Below are 22,682 nucleotides of genomic sequence, written 5' to 3'. Positions count from 1 at the left end.
TATAGCCTGTATAAACTGCTTGTCTTGCAGTGTTTTCCCTCGAAATGATTTCAACATGGTATTGTAGTGCAGTAATATTGTTGCTGAAATAATCTGTTTTCACAAGTTGATTTTACCGAAGGAGATGCTAGATGAAGGGGAAGCGGGATTTCTGCGAAAAACTAGCAGGAGCCCACTAGTTGAAAGCGAGTGCGTGTGTATAATGTTGTACACCACAACATACATTATAGTAAAGGCATGATCGCATGCTCGGCTATAGAGGGAAAAATAGAAAGAGCCCACAGAAAGGACGTTTGCACTAGCACTGGGGTGATGAGGCCCTCCGATTACAAGGAACAATAGTCTTTCAGAGGACGCCGTCTGCCCTCACCATGAAAAAGCGTGAAAATGCGTTGCTAACATGTTCCTTGTGGTCGGAGACTCCCTTTCCGATGCATCGCCCATTACAGGCGCCCGAAATGGACCGTACCTCATTATAGTACGTCTAGTGCATAGCCAGAAGCCTTCAACACCATCCGATGTCTTATTTGAATATTTCTGAGTAACGCCGCTGTATCGCATCGTCAGTACAAAATGTTGTAGAGGGCACTCAGAAATATGAAGAACATTGGGGTGGGACTTGAGCTAAAGATTAGCGTATCCGGGTTTACAGGTCTTTGATGGCTACATATTCTGCGGAGACCAGCTACAACGCCGCCGTTCAGGGATGTGAATAAACTAGAATAGAGCATCGCAATAGCATTGAGGTTTGTACAAGCCAGTAGGGTGACAGGGACAATTTCAATGTAACAGGGGCCTTGAGAAGCGAGAGGGCATTTTCAGAAGCATGGAGCCTGGAAGTGCTAGGACGTTGAAAAGTAGGCATAACATTATTGAGAACAAAGGGTTGCTTGAAGCAATTATGCATAAATGTGCAGAGTGGGCGAAAAGGCGGCGCTAGGGAGGAAGGCACAGACCAGGTCCACAAGCGGTCATGTGTGTCCCTTTTCTAAGGCCAAGTTATGTTTTCGCCCACTTTGCTTTCACGACGTTTGTGCCATAATTACTACAAATTGCACACAATATATCCTAGATGGAGCAGAGAAAACACGACGATATGCGAGTGTGTTGTTTTCGGGCGTACGTCATAAGCAAAAAACCTCTTTCGAAATCTACGATTAGATCCTGCTCTGTTACTGCCATGGTTGAGATGAAATAGCGTTTATTATCATGATCAAGCCTCAGAGACAGTAGACGTTTTCGTCGTTGAGGGACGTGCAGAAGTCGTTCATGATGTATATGCAGGACAATGTCTTAGATGCGTAGTCTGCAGTTGCATACCGACGGAGCTTTTTCGGCTTTGGCATGCTGACAACTTTCTTGCGTGATGTGAAGAGAAACAGGGTTTCGCCGTTTTTTTTCCTTTTTTCAGGCCCAGGAACAAAATTGGGAAAACACGTTTTGTTTGGCCAGTAGTTTGGAGCCATAATATACGTTATAAGTTATAAATTTTTGCGTGAAACAAAGAATGATACGAGAGAGCACAGTTAATTTAAAATGTATTCAGTGTAGTTTACCAGGAACTGTAATATTAATGAGTTTCATGCCAGGTGCGCCATTGCCATAGACAAGGTTACACCAACTCATTCTTCACTGCAATATCTGGGCTGTATTTCTTTACAATTTAGAAATGCCTGTCTAGGTAAGCTTTCCGCAGCTGTTGACACAAACTATGATGGTTTTTGGTACATTCTTTTCTGTGTGAAATAGGGCAGCAGAGAAACAACGCTATCTGAAATGGCCAAGTACCTGTTAACATGAAGCTCTTCTCAAAGTGCGTGCAAGATTGGTATTTTTTTGTTCGATTTTGACACAGATTTGTGCCTTTCGTGAAGCAGGGGAACCACTATAGCATTTGTATCGCCATTTTTTCGCGTTTCGAGCAAAAAATAACTAAGCAGCACTGCGGAAGAACTGTATTGTGATACACAGCCTTGACTCAGTGCCGTGCCCAGAATAGACCTCTACTGGGCTACGTCACAGCGTGACGTCACCGGTGCACGTGCAAGATGGTGATTGGCAAAATATTCTTGCTGGTACCTCATCGTGGTACAGTCGCGCGGTGCTTTTAATTTTTGAAATTTTTAAGCTTCAGCTTGGTGTGGCGAGATTCGATGTCGTAGATGCCAGAGAAGATCTAGGTGTGTGGTAAACGGCGTGACGAAGTACTTGCCACGCTGGCTGGCTATTTATCTCAAAGAAGTAAGCAAACGTGGTGGCCTGAGTGAGGAACAGTGGCATTGTCTTCTAAATGTGTAGTGTTGACTGTGACGTTGCGTGGAAAGGAATCGACAATATTGGTTCGCCTTTACGGGTGCTGAAACTGAGAATATTGTGCGTGGTGCATGAATAACAATGTGTCCTGCTTGCGAAAGCTTTGGCACACCTTGCGGCAAGTGGCGGAAAGCGGCTGCCGACGGAGCTTTGAGATTCAACACTTTAGTGAAGATAAAAAGGCATTCCACGCGTTCATCGACGGGTGGGTGCATCTCAGGTTTTGCGTTGCGTGCAGAAACGAATCATCTCTGGGCTGAAAGATATGACTGGACTACGCATGAGCTATTAGCGTGTCTCAGCACTGCCGAATCTGAATATATGGTGCGCCGCGACGAATACGAAAACCCGATACTTGTAATATCGCAGACCTCTTAATGGAAACAGCAGGTATTCTTGTTTCTCATATCCTTGGTGCCTTTTACGGCTGGATCTTTCTGAATTGAAAATGGGCATTGCGAGTTGCATATGAGGTTCAAAATGGCAAAGTGAGCATGCTATTTTGAAACATGCAAACACGTTGTAAGGATCAGATGCAGAAAGGTGACTGGGCAAGAGATAATCTATGTAATTAAAGCGGCGATGAAACACAGTTTTAGATCATAATATGTGTTACGTGGGTTTACTTGCGAGTTCACGAAAAAGATGACGAAAATTTTCCGCCTTTGTTCGGGTGCCTAGTTTATAATGCAATATGATAATTTATAATGAGACCATGAAAAATCGCTTGCTTCATAGCTGGCCGAACCGTCGCCTCTGAAGAAGAGACCGAATCGGTCCCGAAATGACGGGCCATATTTACAGTTTCTACATTTTAACTTTAAAACTATGAACTATAAGTTGGCTGGAGCTTTTATGTTTTTCGTATGAAATTTCATCCAGCCAGACAGATCTACGTCGAATATGTTGACCTTTAAATTTTTATAAATACGCGAGCTGCCTGAGAGTCGGACTACACGGCGCACTCGCGATCAGTGACGTAACAAGCGACTAGCTGTGCGAACGTCTGTATTCCAGAGAACGATGTTGGTCCGTGGTCAGCTGTGCGTTGAATTGAATTAGCTTGGCTTTCTCCAGCTTGGCACCGAAATTGAATGATTCGTAGCGACAAAAATTTGTTTAACTACTACAGTCCTGCTCCATCCAGCTCATGATGTCGCACGCGCCATGGCAAAATGGTGGTCGCTGGTGGTGGGTGGAGCTTACGGCCGGCGACTTGTATGGCTTGTTCTGCACTGAAATGTTCTTTTTTGGCGCTATTTTCACATCTTTATGGCATAACAGACTCGCTACTTGTAATTGAAAACCACAAACAGTAGGGTGACCGAGGCCCTTTAACTTATAGGTTTAAAATCCCGTCAACTTTCAGTGGGTTCCGAGGAACGCTGTAGGGGAGAACAGGGGTTTATTATGCTCACTCACAGCAAAATACCTTGTTTTTTTTTCTCCATTCATCTCGGATCAGAACAGCGAGTGAGAACCTCACACGCAGCAGCCTAATTGCCGCCAATCTCGTACCTCGTTTTAAACTGTAGTGCACATGTCGAGACCGAAATTGAGTACGCTCACATCCATGCCATGTAAATAGTTATCAAAGCTCCTGCTACCGTGAACATGCAGAACGCTCTCTTTCGAAAAGAAAGTTTTTTGGCTGCCATCTACGACCAGTAAATGGCCACATGTTAACCGAACATAATCATGCAATATAGACACTGACCCTTCCCTTTAAAAGCCGCTACTTTAGAAAATAGCAGTTCACAGAAATTAATACCGGTGGAACTCCTTGCCAACTAGTACCCCCTACGAGGGAGGACAGGATGGTCGGTAAAGTGCTTGCAATGACGTCACACCGTATGCAAACAAGGAGATGTGTATTGTTTTGGGGGTTGTTTATGCGCAGAACAGCTAACTTTTGGAACAGGTAATCGATGTGAAGACGTGTATACGTACAATAATGTCACCCGATAACCTAAAGAAGCAGACAATGATGGAAAAGGCAGGGAGGTTAACCAGAAACACTTCCGGTTGGTTTCCGGGGGAAATCTGCACTTTGATCTTAGCCAAAAGGCCGAGAAGCGATCCAGGGGAAATCTAAAGCATGCGAAAAAATTCGGGGGGAGGGGGGAGGGGTGAACGCTCTTAACTCACCCTTAGCTACAGCCTTGGCTCGAATGTATGAACTACCTTCACCGTTGCTTCATTTTGTGTTAGATCGCCGAAAAATGTCAACAACGAAACAAACGCTTATTGTGCCGCTCGAAACTAAGGGAAGAACTGGCAGATAGTGGGTACTTGGTACTGCATTTTTGAAAGAAATATACTTTTAAGTGAACAGGGAACGTTGCAGAAAGAAGACAGATAGGACAGAGCGCACACTTGCAACCACTTTATGGCCGAAGAGATGACGCAGAGGCCGAGGAAACGACATCACAGGAAAAAGGGGGGGAAATGCATGAAGCGTTTTTGATTCGCAAATCAGAAACTGAGTGTGTAAGTGCCCCGTCTGTTAATCTGTTGGACGATAAATACAAGTATCTTTTCACTTAATTTGTCATTTCAAAACTTAAATCAGATGTTCTGGTGCATGCGCTCTTTTTTTTTCTTTTTAGGTGTGTCATCTCCTCACCGTCTTGACTGTGTATATATATTCCAGTAGTCCGTGCAATTAAATTGTTGTAAGTGTGCGCTTTGTCCTATCTGTCTTATTTCTGAAATTTTCTCTGCGCCCTAAGAAAGCTTTTTTTATAAACAATTTCGACATTATTCTGATTAAAAAAATTTTCTGAGCTATGTTTCTGTGTCCTACGAGCCATTCTGCACATCAAAATGTTGTTACTTTGAGCAAAGCGTAAAATGATTCCACAGAAAGTTGAAACTAGTTTTGGTGAAACCCAATTTAACGAACTGTCTAATATAACGAATAAATTTTAATTTCTTGACCGGTTGCAATATGGTTTATTGTTGCCATCACCTCAAATAAACGAAGCTTTCGTCGCACTGCACTCTCCTTTGTAAAGTTTTGATAGTAATAGAGAAGCACGAATGCAGTGATCTCTCCAAATTTTACGCACACACACGGATTTACTTCGGACTTGCGCTATAACGCTATCGCCTTAAACATCCATGATAATAGTTTTATTGTTACCTTAGGGCCAAGCTCGGCGGCGCTGGGTGACAGGAGTGCGTTTGTTGACAATGCGTGGTGGTTTTTTTCGTTATTGAATGGTTTATCGGGCAGTCCGATTGGAGGTGCCGACTCACGCGTCAGATTCACACGTGCCTGGGCTGGAGTTCGTGCTGCTTTCTTCGTAGCAGGCGTGGTCTAGATGGATTAAACGCTACATTTGAGCGTCCGGTTGGTTCAATCGAGTATGTGCGACATGTATTCTTTTGTTGTACAGTGAATGTTTTCGACTTTACATATGGCCGTAATACTAGAACAGCACCATACAGTAGCTGCTAATTGAAGAAAACTGTGCCCGGGTCGGAACGTTAGTAAAGATTTTATTTCCTAAAAATAATATAGGTAGTACGATCTGAACCATTGGCCTAAAATAATCTCAATATGGACATTCGCCCTAAACGCGAGTTGCAATAAGTCTGCCTGGGTAAAAGCACGGAGGCAGTCGGTGTGTCTGAACGAAACGTTGGCAACATAAGCGAATTATTCATGAAGTCTTCGATCCATGTGAATAGTAAGTAGTTAAAGCAGAAGGCGCACACCAAAAAACAAACAAACAAAGTCATTTTTGTAGGAGACAAGTACCCCCAGATCTCTCTCTCTGTCTCTCTCTCTCTCTCTCTCTCTCTCTCTCTCTCTCTATATATATATATATATATATATATATATATATATAAGGGAAAGAAGTGTATACCTAAGGGCTCGTTTTTCCGTGTTTTTAACACAATAATAATGAGATATAACAGACAGTAATGCCAAGGAATGTACAGGGGAAGTTATTAACATTAATGGAATGTAAATAAGAAGAAAGAAAAGTGGATGAAAAAATTACCAACTGTAAGCAGCAACTGTATATATATATATATATATATATATATATATATATATATATATATATATATATATATATATATATATATATATATATATATATATATATATATATATATATATATATACACACACCAAAAAGTGGAGGACAGGCAAAACGAAAACTTTTTTATTATTTTTCTTGCGTTTCAGCTGGCGACCGGCCTTCATCAAGGAAAACAGAGAAGGCCGGTCTCCGGCTGAAACATAGGACAAAAGTTTTCGTTTTGCCCGTCCTCCACTTTTTGGTATTTCTCCACTGGATTCAAGAATACCTTCTCTTTCATATATATATATATATATATATATATATATATATATATATATATATATATATATATATATATATATATATATATATATATATATATATATATATATTGAATTAACTTGAAGATAGCACATAAGAAAAGGATCGTATTTACTAACGTTTCGGCCATGGCACGGCCTTCGTCAGAGTACGTCACTCTGACGAAGGCCGTCACTCTGACGTCACTCTTCGTCACTCTGACGAAGGCCGTGCCACGGCCGAAACGTTAGTAAATACGATCCTTTTCTTATGTGCTATCTTCAAGTTAATTCAATATATATATATATATATATATATATATATATATATATATATATATATATATATATATATATATATATATATATATATATATATATATATATATATATATATATATATATATATATATATATATAAGGCCGGTGCCCACGCCTCTGTAGAAAACCCCGGGTGAGACTTGCGAGTGATAAGTTCTCGATCGGCTCCTTTACTCCACGGGCAGGGCTGGGCAAAAATAATTCAGAATTGTATCGCAAGGCGATACAAGATAGCGAGAAAAAAGTATTTGTGACACAGATACAAAATACGGCCACCAAAAATGTATCCCATACCAAACTTCACAAATATATATTAAGATAGTTCGATGCATTCACAAAACTGTTGCTATAGCCGCCAACAGACTAGTAGCGAATGTGTGTGCGCAAAAACGATTGCTTGAAAATTTTTAAAATGTGCCCCATTTTTTTTATAGATACGTTTTTCGGTATCTGAAGAGCTTATTTTTAAAGTAAATTAGTTTGCTTCCGAAAAACTCATTACGCTCAGCTTCTGAACATGAGAGCACTTGGCGGACAGTGGTTCTTGCTCGTCATTTCTATAATTGAAGGGTGTCGCTGCTGAGCTTGCCAACCAGCTAGCGGTTTTCCATTTCATCGCAGGAGCTTCCATTTGAAGCTTCCAATTGCGCACACACAGATATGGAGTTCCAGGTTGTTCATGAAATACCATTTTGTAATACCGAATCTCCGGTGTTCAGCAGCAACAACGCCAGTAGCGACATTTTTGTGGAACATTGTGTATATGGGCAGACGTATATAAGGTGCATAAAGCTGCTGTTACTTTTCTAATTCTTCTGTTCTGCCGGTGTAAGCCATTCGTTATTTATGTACTCACTGACGTGCAATTAATTTTATTTATCGTGAGGACAGGTGCACCTCAGATACGTCTCAAACATATTGTATTAGCACGAAGTGGTGACTGTGAAGATAGTGGCCGTCACTCTGGTAGAAACAAAACTCACGAATGAGCTAACGTGTGCCCAGAACACTAAGTATTTCAAAGAACAAGCATAGCGAGTTGTACTTTGATAGCGGCAATAAGTGTCATAGGCCTTCGGCAAATTGATCACCGGCAGAACGCGTCTTGTATTTATGAAGCAGTGATTGCACATTCCAGCGCTACCACTGTTTCATGCTTAAGCTCGCGAATTGATAAAAGTACTCGTACTGTGGGTAATCTGAATGTTAAATGCTCAGTTTTGATACGCCCTAAGTCTGAGATATGATTATGAGGACCGCATAATAGAGGGCTCCGGTTATGTGACTATGTGGTGTTCTTTAACACGCGATCAAATCTAAGTATAAGGGCCTTTGACATTTTATCTCTATGGACTTGTGGCTGCCGCAGCGGGATTTGCACGTAATCTTAGCAGCACAATCTGAAACAATCTCGAAGTTTACGAAACATTACGGGCGGCTTGCGCCGAGCGCTCATAAGTTTTTTTGTTGTGACTTACACCCAATCAGGAAAAAAAAAAATAGTGCATTGCAGCATAGTTGCACAAATCGTCCGAGGATAACGCCGCTGTTTGCTCTATTGCCGCATATATAGCTACGATTACATGGCAATTAGTAATAGTAAAACAATAGAGAGAACTGAAAATGAAAACAATAACAGAGAAAATAGAAAAACCGTTCTGTTTCAAGCATTTGTGGTGAATAAGCTCAGATGCGCGATACTGGTGGCACTCATAAGAGATATGACATTCAGGTGTGAAGTATTGTCAACTTACCTGTGAAGGTAAGACAATGAAAAAAAAATTAGTGACTATAGAACATTCCCAGAAATGGCTCGTTGAGAAGTTCGTACGGAAACGGCTCATTTGACAAAACATTGTTTCTCGATTTCAGTTTCTAAGATATCTAAGATGGCTCTTCATTATATTCCCATTTTTTGACGCAAACTCAGTTTGAACATTTAACCAAACAGTAAGCCGAATGTTTGGTGCTGCATACACAACGCACGCTCACATTGTGACATACTTCTTTGCCAAGTCGCGTTGGCGCAAATAAACTCGACGGTATATAAATCTGTGTGTACTAGCAAAAATAAGGGCGACAATTAACGGTAACAATAAAACGAAGAAGTTATTTCGGCTGTACTTTACAAATGAGATATTGCAATCACCATCAAGGCAGAAAAAAGTACAGTTCCGAGCAGCGGGTGATGTATGGTAAGCAAAAGCGACTGAGAAAGCACTTGTCCTAACATTGATAATAAAATTTCAAGAGGTCTTTTAAGAAAAGGTGTATGGTACCTCAAGATATTGTCTGATAGGTAAGTGCTTGTTCTATCAGATATAACACTATTACCTAGTGGTGGCGTTATTGTTCCATACTGAAGAGCTGCATCATAACTTTTGTGGTCATCACCGGACGCATTGTGGTGCGCGGCGGTATATGTCATGGCTAAGCTTGGACTGAGCTAAAAAAACACGACAAACAAAAGGCACGGAGGCAAGCACGGGAACGTTCTTTCTGTCGAGACTGCGCGAGCTGGGTTGCTCTGCTTCACCGAAGGAAATGCGCACACTTCATCGCCCGCCGTTGGACGAAAGTATAAAATGATGCCACTGCCCTCAGTTTTATTCAGGTGGCTTAGTAGTATGAGCACCAAGCTGAGCAGCGGAGTTAGTCAACAATTAGTGTTGCACATGGTATTTATTTCAGTTTTTTTATTTAAAAAGTACTGCAGGCCATAAAAATGGCCCAAGCAGGAGTGGGAGATGGTACAACGATAATGATATGACCAATTAATAGATGTACAGGTGTAGAGAAAGAAGAAAAAAAACAAAGAAGACAACAACGACAGAAAAAATAAATCAGACAGGTGTACAATATATACGCTAATTTCATAACTCGCACTTCAAAGTAGTTTTCTAGAGATTTCAGTACATTTGCAGACTCAAAAATATGGTGCAGCAGTTCGTTCCAGTGTGTTATTGTGCGAGGGAAAAAAAGAGTACTTGAAGGTGCTAGTGTGCGCGCAAAGGCAGGTGTGAATTTGTAAGAATGGTATCCTCTAGTAGGACGTGAAGATAATGAAATGAGGACGTGCGAAAGGTCTATGATAGTGTTTTTCTTAGATATATGAAAAATAAATTTAAGTCGAGCTAGTTTACTTCGGGAATATAAAGTTGGAATTTTTTTATTAATTATTAGTTCTGTCGGGGAGTCAGACTGGCGGAAGTGATTGTGATATAAACCGAACAGCTAGTCTTTGGACTTTCTCAAGTTTGTTAATATCTTTTTTAGTGTTCGGATCCCAGACTTCAGATGCGCCCTCTAAACAAGGCCGGACTATTGTGTTAAAAGTGAGGAGTTTAGTTTTAAGGGGAGAGCTTTTGAGGGTGTGCCTTAGTAACCCTAATTTTCTACGGGCAGACGAGCGAATCTTTTCAATGTGGCAGGACCAAGTTAAGTTGTTGGTGATTGTGACGCCAGATATTTATAACTTTGTGTAAGTAAAATTGAAGTTGATTTAATACTGTACGAATAAATTAGTGGTTGTTTTTTGATAGTAATACGCATAGATACAGTTTTCTCTGGGGTTATCTGCATGCCCCAGCACTCACACTAATTATTAACTGCATCAACACTTTGGTTCAATAACACTTGGTCATCTGTGGATTTCACTGAACTAAACTGAAGGCAATCATCGGCAAATAGCCGCATTTCAACACCATATTTAGCACAGGATGTAATATCATTGATATAGAATAAAAATAGTAGTGGTCCCAAGACACTACCCTGGGGAACTCCGGAGTTAACGAGAAGAGGATTGGAATAGGTACCGCTTATATAAAGAAACTGTGTGCGAGAAGACATATACGATGTTACCTATTTAACAATGGTCGAGGGAAAACCCAGCAAGTTAAGCTTGTGAATTAATTTGGAGTGTGGTATTTTATCAAATGCTTTGCTGAAGTCAAGGAAGATGACGTCAGTTTGACCGGATTTATTTAGGACTCAGGAGAAAGAATGTATACATGAAACTAATTGGGTCGTCGTATATAGACCTTTACGGAAACCGTGCCTGAATGGTGATAGTACGTTGCGCTCGTTTATAAAATTAATCATATAGTTAGAAATTATGTGATCGAGAGGCTTAAAACAAGTGCTAGTAAGTGATATTGGCCTGTAGGTAAACAAGAAAGTGTTATTTCTTTTTTTTTAAGTACCGGAATTATTCGAGCGATGCGCCAGTCTAAGGGAACAATGCCTTGAGATAATGATAAACGAAAAATTACTACAAGGAAGCGGGAAAGCGATTCAGCGTAACGACGTAAAAAAATATTTGGCAGGTTGTTCGGACCACAAGAAGATTTTGTTCACAAGCATGGAAAATACACCTTCAAACGTTATGAAGTCGAGATCAATTTCTACTGAATTACTGCCAATGGCACTATTAAATGAGCATGAATTGAAAAAAAAAACATAGTGAAAGTAACGATTAAATTTTGTAGCCATTTCTTTCCTATCTTGAATAATTTGATCCCCAAGCACAATGCAATCTGTAGTTTTCTGTTGATTAACTTTGATGTGGCGCCAAAACTTGGCTGGATCACTCTTAAGGAATTGGGGTAATTTAACAGAATGAAATACATGTTTGCTGGGCCGTATTCTTTCTGAAAGCGTTCTTTTTATTTCCTGAATTGGCAATCCTTTTGAGTTGCGCTTTCTCGTACGCTTCACTTTCCGTGCAATTTGAACGGTTTCTCTAGTTATCCATTAATTTTCGGGATGTTGTTTTTTAGTTTTGTTTGGAATAAAATTGTCTAGGCAATAGCTACAAAGTGATCGGAGGGTATGCCACAGATAGTTTATATCATCACCAGAAAAGCGATCAAAGGCTACATCGAGGTAATCTAGAACTGTCTCGTCATGGGCTCTAAAAATATTTTTGAACACTTTCTTTTTCCCGTGCATATTGTCAGATTGATTACCAAGACGGCATGTAAAGAAAACCAATTTGTGATCAGACAGACCATCATCAACAGATACATGTACGTCAAAAAAGAATTTGCAATGAAACACAAGATCTAATTTTGACGATGTGTCATCCTGCATCCTTGTCGGCACATTCACCGCTTGTTCCAGATCGCATGCCAGTATTAAATCAAAAACAACCTGGTCACTTGAGTATGAAGAGCACAGTTTAGACCAAATAATAATGTATAAATTAAAATCCCCCGTTAGTATTAGGCGGCGTCCAGAATATTCAACACGGAAATTTTAGGCAAGAAATCATTGTCTGAAGTCGGAAAGTGGTAGGCCGCTACTAAAATAATAGAATTTCCGAACACAATTAGTTTCAAACATAAGCTTTCATGGCCATCTATTTGTTTCAAAGGTGTAACTATCACATGAGAGCTCAATATAAAAGCGACACCTCCGCCACGCGATGGTCTGTCTTTTTTACAGACTTTAAAGTTACGAGGAAGAATTTCAGCATCACTGACACGTTCGTGCAGTCAAGTTTCAGTCAAGACCGTAATTTAAGGAGAGTATGCTAACAATGTGCTAACAAAGTATGCTAACAAAGTTCAGTGACTTTGTTGATAATGCTTCGTGCGTTGATATTAAGAAGACGCAAAGTTTGAATACGCGTAGACGGGATTTGTCAGGCATTTTCCGGGGGCTTAAGTGCCGGTGATAAAGTTGGATGGGTAATAGCTAGAACGTTTACTCGGCAATCGTTGCTGTCATCCCTCATGAACGTGCCGTCATTGATACGGAGCTTATCGTGCAAAAGAGGGGGTTTCTTGCCGTTAGCCTTATCAATTTTAGCACTGTCCCACAGCAGCTTATGCCTGCGGAGCGTGCAGCGGGAGTAATCATTTTGGATAAAACTTTCGGTGCCTTTAAGCTTCTTGGCGTTCATTAAGATTTCTTGTTTTCGTTGCAATCCTGTAGGTCCAGAATTATGTAACGATTTCCAGTTTTTCTTCCAAGTCTGTGTATACGTCCAATCAACTTGCATTGAACGCCAAGCTTTTTGCCAAATAGTTCCTTAATGACCTCAATTTTTAGGTGAACTTCTGTTTCATCCACTTTTTCTACAAGACTGTATATGACTAAGTTTGAACGGCGGCTTCAGTCTTCTATATCAACGATCATTTCTGATGTGACGGAAGTCTTTATTTCTTTTAAGCTTGAATCAAACAGACTGATCTTGCTTGTAGAGTATTTTGTTTCGGTGACCATTGTTTCTACCAGAGAAATGTTTTCAGTCATATTCGCAAGAGTGGATTTTCGGACAGCCTGTTCGCTTTTCAAGTCGATTAGGCTTTTCAAAATTTCACCTTGTTGTGCCAGGATTTCACTAAGCATCTTTTCTATTTGAAAACTGGGATTCAGCTCTACATCTCCACAAAGCATAAGTTTGCTAGCATGAAAAGAATCATACTCAATACAGATGCACGTTTGTGGGCATGGCACAACAATGAAAAACCTATTAGAACGTACGCAGCTGTGTTTGCTACTAACCGGGTAGCAAAGGGAACAGACATGGGCAGCATTGCTGTTTTGCTCACTTCGCCATGCCCACTCATGCGTGACACTCATGCGTGAGATGCGTGATACTGCGTAGCGACCGCAGTATCACGCATCCTAAGATACACGATTTTTCATCAAATGTTATGGAAATACAGATACAGATACTCGTCTTCTGAGATGTATCGCGATACAGATACTAGATAGAGTATCTGTATCTGTATCTGTATCTGTATCTGTAGAAAGAGTATCTAAGGTAGTATCTCAGATACATGTATCTTTGATACTGCCTAGCCCTGTCCGCAGGCCAGAGTTTATTGCGACTAAGGACGCTAGTGTCCACACGCACGCACGCAGTGTACAGGCCTTTTTAACGTGGGCGCTGCCATATAGCCTCATGGGCGGTGCAGTCCCTGGTCTGGCAACCCACTGGAGCGTGCAAAGCTTCACGTTTCTATAGAAGTAATCGCACGGGTGCAGTCGCAGTCGTTTTTTTTTTCGTTTTTTTTTGGTGGCGCGCTGAGTTCTGATTGAAATGGTGCAGTATAGGTAGAAAATGAGTGTGTGAGACGTCTTGAAAGGTTTTCATTCGTTCGTGGTGAAATATGATGATATGCAACAGCGCGAACGCGTCGCAAGTGGGTGGTGTAGCATGTTTTCAGCACTGTTTTTGTTAAAAAACGTAAGAATATTCGACCCCTTAGAGCAGGGCAAGCATTTGTTGCCATTTTTTTAAAGATACAATTTTTTTTCGATGTACTGTAATATTTAACAAAGTGCTTGACTGGGCTAGTTGGTGCTGAATGGTAGATGAAGAAAGTGCTTAACAGCGCGAACGACAGGTGGGAATATCAACGCTCTGTTCTCGTCTCTCATATCCCCTCCTGTCGTTTGCGCTGTTAGGCACTTTCTTTGTGTAATATTTAAGTTTACTTTTTCATTCGGGGTTTGTGCTGTCGCAGAGGCTGTACAGCCAACTGTTAATGCGATCGTGTGTGAGCGTGCAGTTGGTATTTCTTGGCGATGACGGCATTTGTTTGTTGCCCACAAATTGTGAATCTTTTGCTCGACATTTATTAACCCCTTCTTACCCGATCGTTTACTGCCCATCGGGATGGACGAAGCTAGCACTGGTGGTGCTGGTACACAAAAAGCAATGCCAAAGTTTACATGCCAGCACGCTTCTTTTTCTTTTTAGAGTTGTGGCGTTTGACTGGATTGCGGCGGCGATAAAGTGCAGATGGTTTCCTCTGCCGACTCGGCACTAAGCGCACCCAGCGGGCTCGAGCCTATGATTGGCATAATAGCAATATTGTGTTTATTAAAAAATAATTTCGCCTACCAGTTGTACGACTTTTGAGAAATTTTGGATGTCGTTCGCAAAGCTAAGCAGCAAAATTGTCGGTTATAGAAACTGTAGGCAACCTCGACAACATTGTTTAGTTTTGTTTAGCTTTTAGAAAATAATTAACTATGGTTGTACATAACTGCGCGACTTGTCAGCGTGGTTCACCAAAGAGTTGTCTTACTGGGGTAGTTAATCCAAACACGAAGGGGCACACACTTTTTCACGATTTGGCTTTCATGTCACACAGCGTGCATAATACATCCCACCGTCTTACGTAACCTTTAAACTCACGACTAGGATTCTGCCACGTACTTTTCATGTAAAATTCAATTATTGTTTAGGTTGCGCAAGACCGGCGCGTAGAAGAAATTAAATGTCTCATGCCAGTTACCCCGATGCGAAATGAAGTGTTTCTCGTCCGTGTTAATACAGCCACATCAGCTACACTGATCACCGTATTGAGCCGAGCTGCTACGAGGCTACTTGTTTTGAGCAAACCCATCATACTAAGAATATAGTACTAATACGAAGCGAAAACAACACAGGTGGTTACATGAATTGCGCTTAGCTATTTTTCAACGGATAGGGCTTCACTTCACCACATATGTTTGGTCGTCAATCTAAACATGACCAATTGTCGTTTGGCCGAGTGGAACACTGTGCACTGCGGGCATTGCGTCACTTGCGATATAGAACCTGTCACATAACATAAACGATGTGTACCGTGAAGCGATTGCAAATACTGCGCGTTTGGTGATCTGTGCCATATACTATTTAGACGGCAGTTTACTTTTTTCTGTATTTTCTTAGAACAACCAAAGAGGGACAGTGACTTCCCGTTTACCTTCCGCTGACTGACGTCTCCGTAAAAGAGAAAAAAAAAATCTGCAGTTAACATGCTAAATTTCTCGAAAACGGCTGTTTCGTTCACCGACGTAGCATTGTTGGGAAGAGAAGCCTTCACGTGTGGTTTTTGCCACTTTTTCTTACATCTCTGATCAGTACTCGTCTAAGCTACGCTCAACGAGACCATAATCAGTACTGTGAAATTTCGGGCGCCCTCTTTGTTTTTCCTCCACAAACGCGGCTATTTTTGAAAACACGCTTTCCACCCCAGAGGTAAAATCGACATTTAGAGCCTTCAATAAATCTCACCAGATGGTGCGCTCAGTGAGAGCGTGTTAAATCCCCCCCCCCCCCCCCAAAAAAAATAATGTAGCGCCAACAGCACCCCTTCGCTTCTATGCTCCTCCAACAGCAACCACAGCAGTGCCTCTAGGGTGTCTGTCCACCAGGAAACTACGTGTGCGAAAGCACGCGGGCGCACTGGATGTGCCGGACGCTTGGGCAGCTCGAGCTCTGCTGCGCCGTGTGTTCTCGAATGGCCGTGCCTCCGGTATGCTGAAAAGGTACGCCGGTAGTGTCTGTTCGGGGAGTGGGCGCTCGCGAAAGTGGACAAACAATGCGGCGTTTGCGATACCTTCACAAAAGTTAGTGCGTCATGCTGCAGCATCTTAGCTCCACCGAGTTTACACGGACAGCAGTGACGCTGCCATCGAAAGCGTCACCGCTGAGCGCGTCTGCATGCAAACGGTGTGCTATCGTATTGCGTGCTTGCGGTGATGTTTTCGCCACTGCATGCCACTTGCTTATATACACGTCATATTGTTGTATTTAACGTTATTTTTCATATTTCTTTCTTTCTCAATCACTCTTTCGGCGCATCGCCTAGAACCACAGCGCCCAATTGAGCTCTAACGGAAAGATGAGCACGCGCCCATCTTTACGACCAGGTGCCATACAGCCCCTCAACTAGCGTAGTTTACTATCTGATATGCAGGCGAGGGGAGAAGAGCCTGCGCATTAATACGAGTGGCGCTACTTTATTTTTTAGGGACTTTAGTGCGTGTGCGCGCGATGCAGGCGAATTACGTGCTGACGAGGAGATGCTGCCTGCACTAAATTTTGTCAAAATGAAGAGCTCTAGTGTGTTTAGTGGCCGCAGCATTGCGCAGGCAGGCCGTGCAATGAAAGCGATGATCAGCGCAGTGACAAGAAAATGACCCTCGAGTCCGTTGTAAAAGTAAAACTACACTCTTGTGAGCCGAAATAAGCCGAGGTAGGAGAAAATGAGTTTTCTTTGGTGCATTTTGCCAAGGGTATAATAGGTGGAGTAAAAACGTTTACTCCCCTACAGATAGATAGATAAGCTTTATTGAGGTACAAGAGATTCTGAGGGCCTTAGTCGTGGAGTCCAGTTCAACGTGGATGATCAGCGCTTGTTGCATGGTCGGCCAGGCTGGACATGCAGTGACGCGAACTTCCGTGGCTGCAAAGTGCGTGTTAGTGTCATTTATGTGTCGGTGTGGAGAATGCTTTGGGCAACTGATGAAGAATTGCTCTTAAACAGGGTCAGGAACTTGGATGACACGTTGGAAACATTTTTATGTGGTTATAAACTCCAGTTTGAATTCCTCTCCAACTTATGGCCTCTTCTCCTGTTAGGTGTTTATGGGGACTGCCTCATTATTTTGCGATTGCAGGGCTGCGATATATTCGTGAGGCGTTGGGAAGTCTGCTGACAAAGTTAGTGCGTGAGCCGTTCCATCATTTTGAGCCAGGCACCAGAGGACCATGTGGTCGCTAGCTGTTTTATTACACCATGCCATCTGCCTCATAATGAGACGGCGTAACAATTCAGTCATATGCTTTCCACCTCCGTCATGGAGGACGCACTGACTGTTTCACCATGTGGCCACCGCGAGATGAATGGGGGGGGGGGGGGGGGTATGAATTTTCGTTCTATAGTTGTGTAGGAGGCGAGTCCGGATGGTAGCCATGCCTTAGTCTTCCCTTGATCCCTGGCGAAGCAGCTACGCATACAACTGTCCCTGTCGGATGGATGAGCTTCTCCTTGCCTGCGTGAGGCGGAACATGCCTCTACCCGCTGCTCTCTCGTTGTGTTATGACAGTTGCCGCAGTGAGTTCACTGTAGGTATTGTGAACGCCTATCGCACGTTCTTGACGTAGGCAGGATAACCGCTGGTCATTAAGGGTAACTGACTGGATTACCAGAGAATGCAAACGCACGAAGGGGAGACAGAAAGTTATGTGGGCCGATGAGAGTAATGAGTTTGCAGGTATAACGTAGCAGCACAAGAATGGGTTGATTGGTGGATCATGAGAGAGGCCTTTGCCCTACACTGGCCGTAATCAGGCTGATGATGATGTATCTGTTGACATCCATTGGGTATATTTTTAGTGTATAAGAAATTATATGTTTGTCGAAAAAACAGGAATAAAGGCCTTTTGCTGTTGTATATGGGCCAGAGAACGATTAATAAATCAGCGCCGATGCACACAACTTTGGTCACTCGTCCATTAACGTGCACACAAACGTTCTGCGATACTCATACTCGCCTCTTGCGCTGCTCTTCCACACTTTCGTCACCGGGTAAGTTGACATTTGGTGGAACACTTGTTTTTCGCGTTATTTGGCATTAGACATTTATGACGTGCGGTGGGCCTCTCAATATCCAGGAAACATACTCATATTTAAATACTAACCCGCACAACATTCAACGACGTTTTAATTAGTGAATTATAATTATCAGCAGACGCTGTCACACAGGCTGAATCTGCCTTCTCAGTATACTGTGTGCAAGTCCGTGAAAGGCAACTAATCCTACAGAAACAACGAGTGGCCGCACATGAACACTTCAGCGGCGCATTCAGCACTGAGACTGGCCGCGTTCTTGCCAGCGGCGCCCTTTAAATATATCGCAGGAGGACACGACTGTATTTTTTTGTAAAATCTTGGCTCATACCCATGACTTCGTACGATTAGAGAGCCAAGTACTGTTTGAAAAACAAAATGTGAATTGGGGCTAGGGGAATCTAAGCCAGTTCTCGGAAAAAAATAAGTCCCGATTGGAGATTAACACCATTTGAGTATGATTAGGTAGTGATTCGTACAACCTTGAAAATGCCTGCGCCGTAAATAGGTAGCTAGGTGTGCAATTTCGTCGTTGTTATTTTTCACAAGTGCAAATATAGGTGTCCGCTATACGCGCAGTGTAAGCGTCGCAGCGGTATACTTAAACCAGACGGTTCGCAGTCGCGGTTCCTGTTGCTCATCGGCGGCCGCATGGTGGCTCACTTTTGCTAGTTTTTAGGGGCTCTCGAACACTATCGGAGCACCTATTTCTTAGTGTTTACCTGGCCGGGGATAATTTTAGCTTAAGTCTAACCACCGATCCGCATCGGTGCGTTTTGGCGAGCGCCAAAATTGTTGAGGGCGGAAATGATGGCAGATGGAGCAAGCTTATGATTAGATAAATGTAACGTTACAAGTGATCGTGTTGTGGCATCAAAACTGAGATTACTAATGTGTTTCGTTTTCTAGTTCTTTGCTGTGATTTTTCGTTGAACCGGAAACAGACGCCATCGCAACAAAAAGTCACCCCGACTACAAATCACGGTAAAGGTGCTGGCTATCATTTCACCTCAGTATTTCCAGCTGTAAATGTCCTTCCTTCTTCTGCATCTTTCGGCATGGCTCTCAGTTGTTGTTGAAGCAGTGGAAGCTATCACTTTTGTTTCGGCATGGCTCTCAATTGTTGTTGAAGCAGTGGAAGCTATCACTTTTGTCAAATTGATGTCGCTGCACCGTTCGTCGGGCAGTTTACCGAACAACGGGTGAACGGTCAACACTACTTCCCCAACCTGGTCGTTCTACAACTCCCACCCTAAAAATAAGAGGAAGGCACATAGACTATCACAGCAGAAAAAAAAGTAACAGCTTTGCCGCCAACGTGAAGCAATGAACGTGATATCAACAAATCGGAAGGTTACGCGCAGAATGGCAAGCAAATCGAAACGTGCCCCGTGTTTCTCACACACAAATGACGCACGAAACGTACTCACAGGCACAGATGAACGCTAATAAGCATCTCAGTTAAGTGAACGTGAGAAGCGTGCCCCTCAACAGAGTCAACAGATGCTGACTGCCTTCAACGACGCCTTCCAAGTCAAGTGATTTAGGAGCGACGACTGAAATAATGACGCTTGAGCGATGCGGAATGGTGACTTGTTCTTCCAGCATATTCAAGGCATGGTTTCCCGACGTCGTCTTTCGGAAACAAGTGGATCGTGGTAGCTACCGACTACCTCACCCGCTACGCCGAGACAAAAGCCCTTCTCAAAGGCAATGCATCCGAGGTAGCTAAGTTCTTCGTCGAAAATATCGTCCTACGTCACGGCGCCCCGGAGGTCCTTATCACCGACAGAGGAACTGCATTTACTGCCGACTTAACTCAAGCGATCTTGGCATACAGCCAGGCAAACCACCGCCGGACGACAGCGTACCACCCACTGTCCAACGGCCTCACCGAGCGGCTAAACAAGACAATCGCTGACATGCTGGCAATGTACGTCGATGTCGAACGCAAGACGTGGGACGCCATTCTTCCGTACGTGACCTTCGCATAAAACACGGCGGTGCAGGAGACGACGCAGATATCTCCATACAAAATGGTCTACAGAAGGAGCCCGGCAACGACGCTCGATGCCATGTTACCCAACGTCACCGACGAAAAAAACCTCGATGTGAGTGAGTACCTTCAACGCACCGAAGAAGCCCGACAACTCGCGCGTCTCAGTATCAAGAATCAACAGACGACCGACAGCTGCCGTTACAACCTTCGACGACGCTTCGTGGAATACAAGCCCGGTGAACGTGTTTGGGTGTGGATGCCGATACGCCGACGTGGACTAAGTGAAAAGCTTCTGCGACGGTACTTCGGACCGTACAGGGTGGTTCGACGTCTCGGCCCACTTGATTACGAGGTTGTTCCCGACGGCATCACAAACTCTCAATGACGCCGATCGCGACCTGAAGTCGTCCATGTCGCGCACCTCAAGCCGTTTCATGCGCGTTAACAAACTGATACAGTGTTTTTTGTATTATTATTGTATCGTAATTTATTCATTGTACTTTCTTGCATTATTGTTGTACCTTCATCTTTAGTTAAACATCGGGGCGATGCCTTTTTCAGAGGGGGGCAATGCCACGTTCCATTTCTCAAGTTTTGTTATCGCCCCAAAACACTACAGAATTCTCAGCGCAAAACGCGCGTGCAGTTTTCGAGAAGCTTCCCGACTTTAGTAGATCATTTCGATAAGATGGCGCCCCCTCTGCGAACTGTACAGATTATTCTGGAACCTACGCCACCGCCAGTGATAACGCTAGAACATTCGATGGCAACAGTATAAATGCCGACGCACTTCGCCGCTTGTCAGTAGTTGATCGACGGCCGACGCTCCGTTCGCCGCTATCAGTCCAAGACTGCTACTGTAATCGGACTTTCATTTTACCGGGCACAGGTTCGCCCAAATAAACAGTTGAATTCCAACACAAAGGCTCCTGTCTTCGGCCACGTCACGACCCCGTGACAATATATATATATATATATATATATATATATATATATATATATATATATATATATATATATATATATATATATATATATATATATATATATAATACGGTGCGTGACATTGACGGCGGCAAAATCCAGTGGAGAGTGTCCATATAATTGTTATCGCAATAATGACTCGCTTCGAAACATCCGCTGGCGCTCTGACAAGTCAGGCACCAGGTTTGTTACCATGGCTAGATAATAAATTGGCGGGGGCTTTGGAAGTACGGTTCCAGAAACCTGGTGTTGCTTGTTTCGTCTCAAGAAAGTGAACATAATCTATTCTGCATTTCGTCAGCGCAATTCAAAGCGATGATTTTCCAAATACTCCTGACTCAAGCGTTCTGGAAAGGCATGGACGCCACGCCAACGCTTTCTGTTCCCTGGCAGCAGTGCGGCTGTGCCGAAAACGCAAAAATGCGTGTTTTCGGGTACTTTCCTGGCTTCTGCTACTGCGGCTTGCCCGGAAACATGATATGTTTTCCACGGATGAACTAACTAGGCGCTTGACATCAGGGCACTGCTGTGAATTGCCAGGAAGCTGCTGTACGCAAACCGGGGGCCAATAACGGAGTCTGGCACCGTTCATGGAACGGGATATAGATGTGCCTTCCCTGGCGTCTTTGTGTGGACCCCACTTACGGTATGGGAGCGCGTCTGTATGGCTTCTTTGGGGCTAGTTCACGATTAGACATGTGTATGTCAAGAAGCGACTTAAGATATCTCCTGCGCACACATATGCGCAAAACATCGTTTCTCCATCCAATAAACGCGGAGGAATAGATGCTGCTCTTATTCTTACCTCGTGTTCAAACAATAGCTTTATGGTGAATGATAATCCCTCACTAGCCCAAGCCAGTAACCTACTAAGCGAACAAATTTAAGGAGTTGTGTTTTCAACAATGTGGTGGAGTAGATGCGAAAGTTTGAAAGCCTTTTTCAAAGGTGTGAGCGCCACTGCGCCTGCTGAATCCGATGCCGCAGTCGCACAGCCCACGTGGACACTTTCTCGTAGGTCGTAGCTGGTTGGCGGGGGGGGGGGGGGGTGAATTCTTATGAAACGGTTGTTTTACCGAGGAGAAATGATACCAATAGCTGTTTTTCAAGGCATTCAACTTGATGCCTACCGCAAAAAAAAAACAAAAAAACTTGGAACATCTCCCTGAAGGAAACTGTGACGGGGTGTGAAGCATCACCGTTGCGCACGGTTGGCGTCAATGTTTGAACGACGCTAACGTGGGTGCTGCGGTGAGAGCCAGAAGACTCTTTTGCAGCGATGACTGGCGTATGTCTTGTAGATGACATGTAGAGACATATTTCCACGTGGACGTTAGGCACGCATCATGTTTATTGCATGTGAATC

At 43.1% G+C, this 22,682-nt stretch overlaps 1 protein-coding gene across 1 annotated transcript in view; it reads left to right on the top strand.

Moving 5' to 3' along the window:
- The window catches only part of LOC119175617 (octopamine receptor beta-2R), a 170,246-nt gene that overhangs the window by 1,460 nt on the left and 146,104 nt on the right, over nt 1-22,682 (top strand). The gene's annotated exons all lie outside the window — the stretch shown is intronic.

This window comes from Rhipicephalus microplus, chromosome X (genome assembly GCF_043290135.1).
Source record: "Rhipicephalus microplus isolate Deutch F79 chromosome X, USDA_Rmic, whole genome shotgun sequence".
Classification (NCBI taxonomy): Eukaryota; Metazoa; Arthropoda; class Arachnida; order Ixodida; family Ixodidae; genus Rhipicephalus; species Rhipicephalus microplus.
This window is presented reverse-complemented; position numbering and strand designations above follow the sequence as displayed.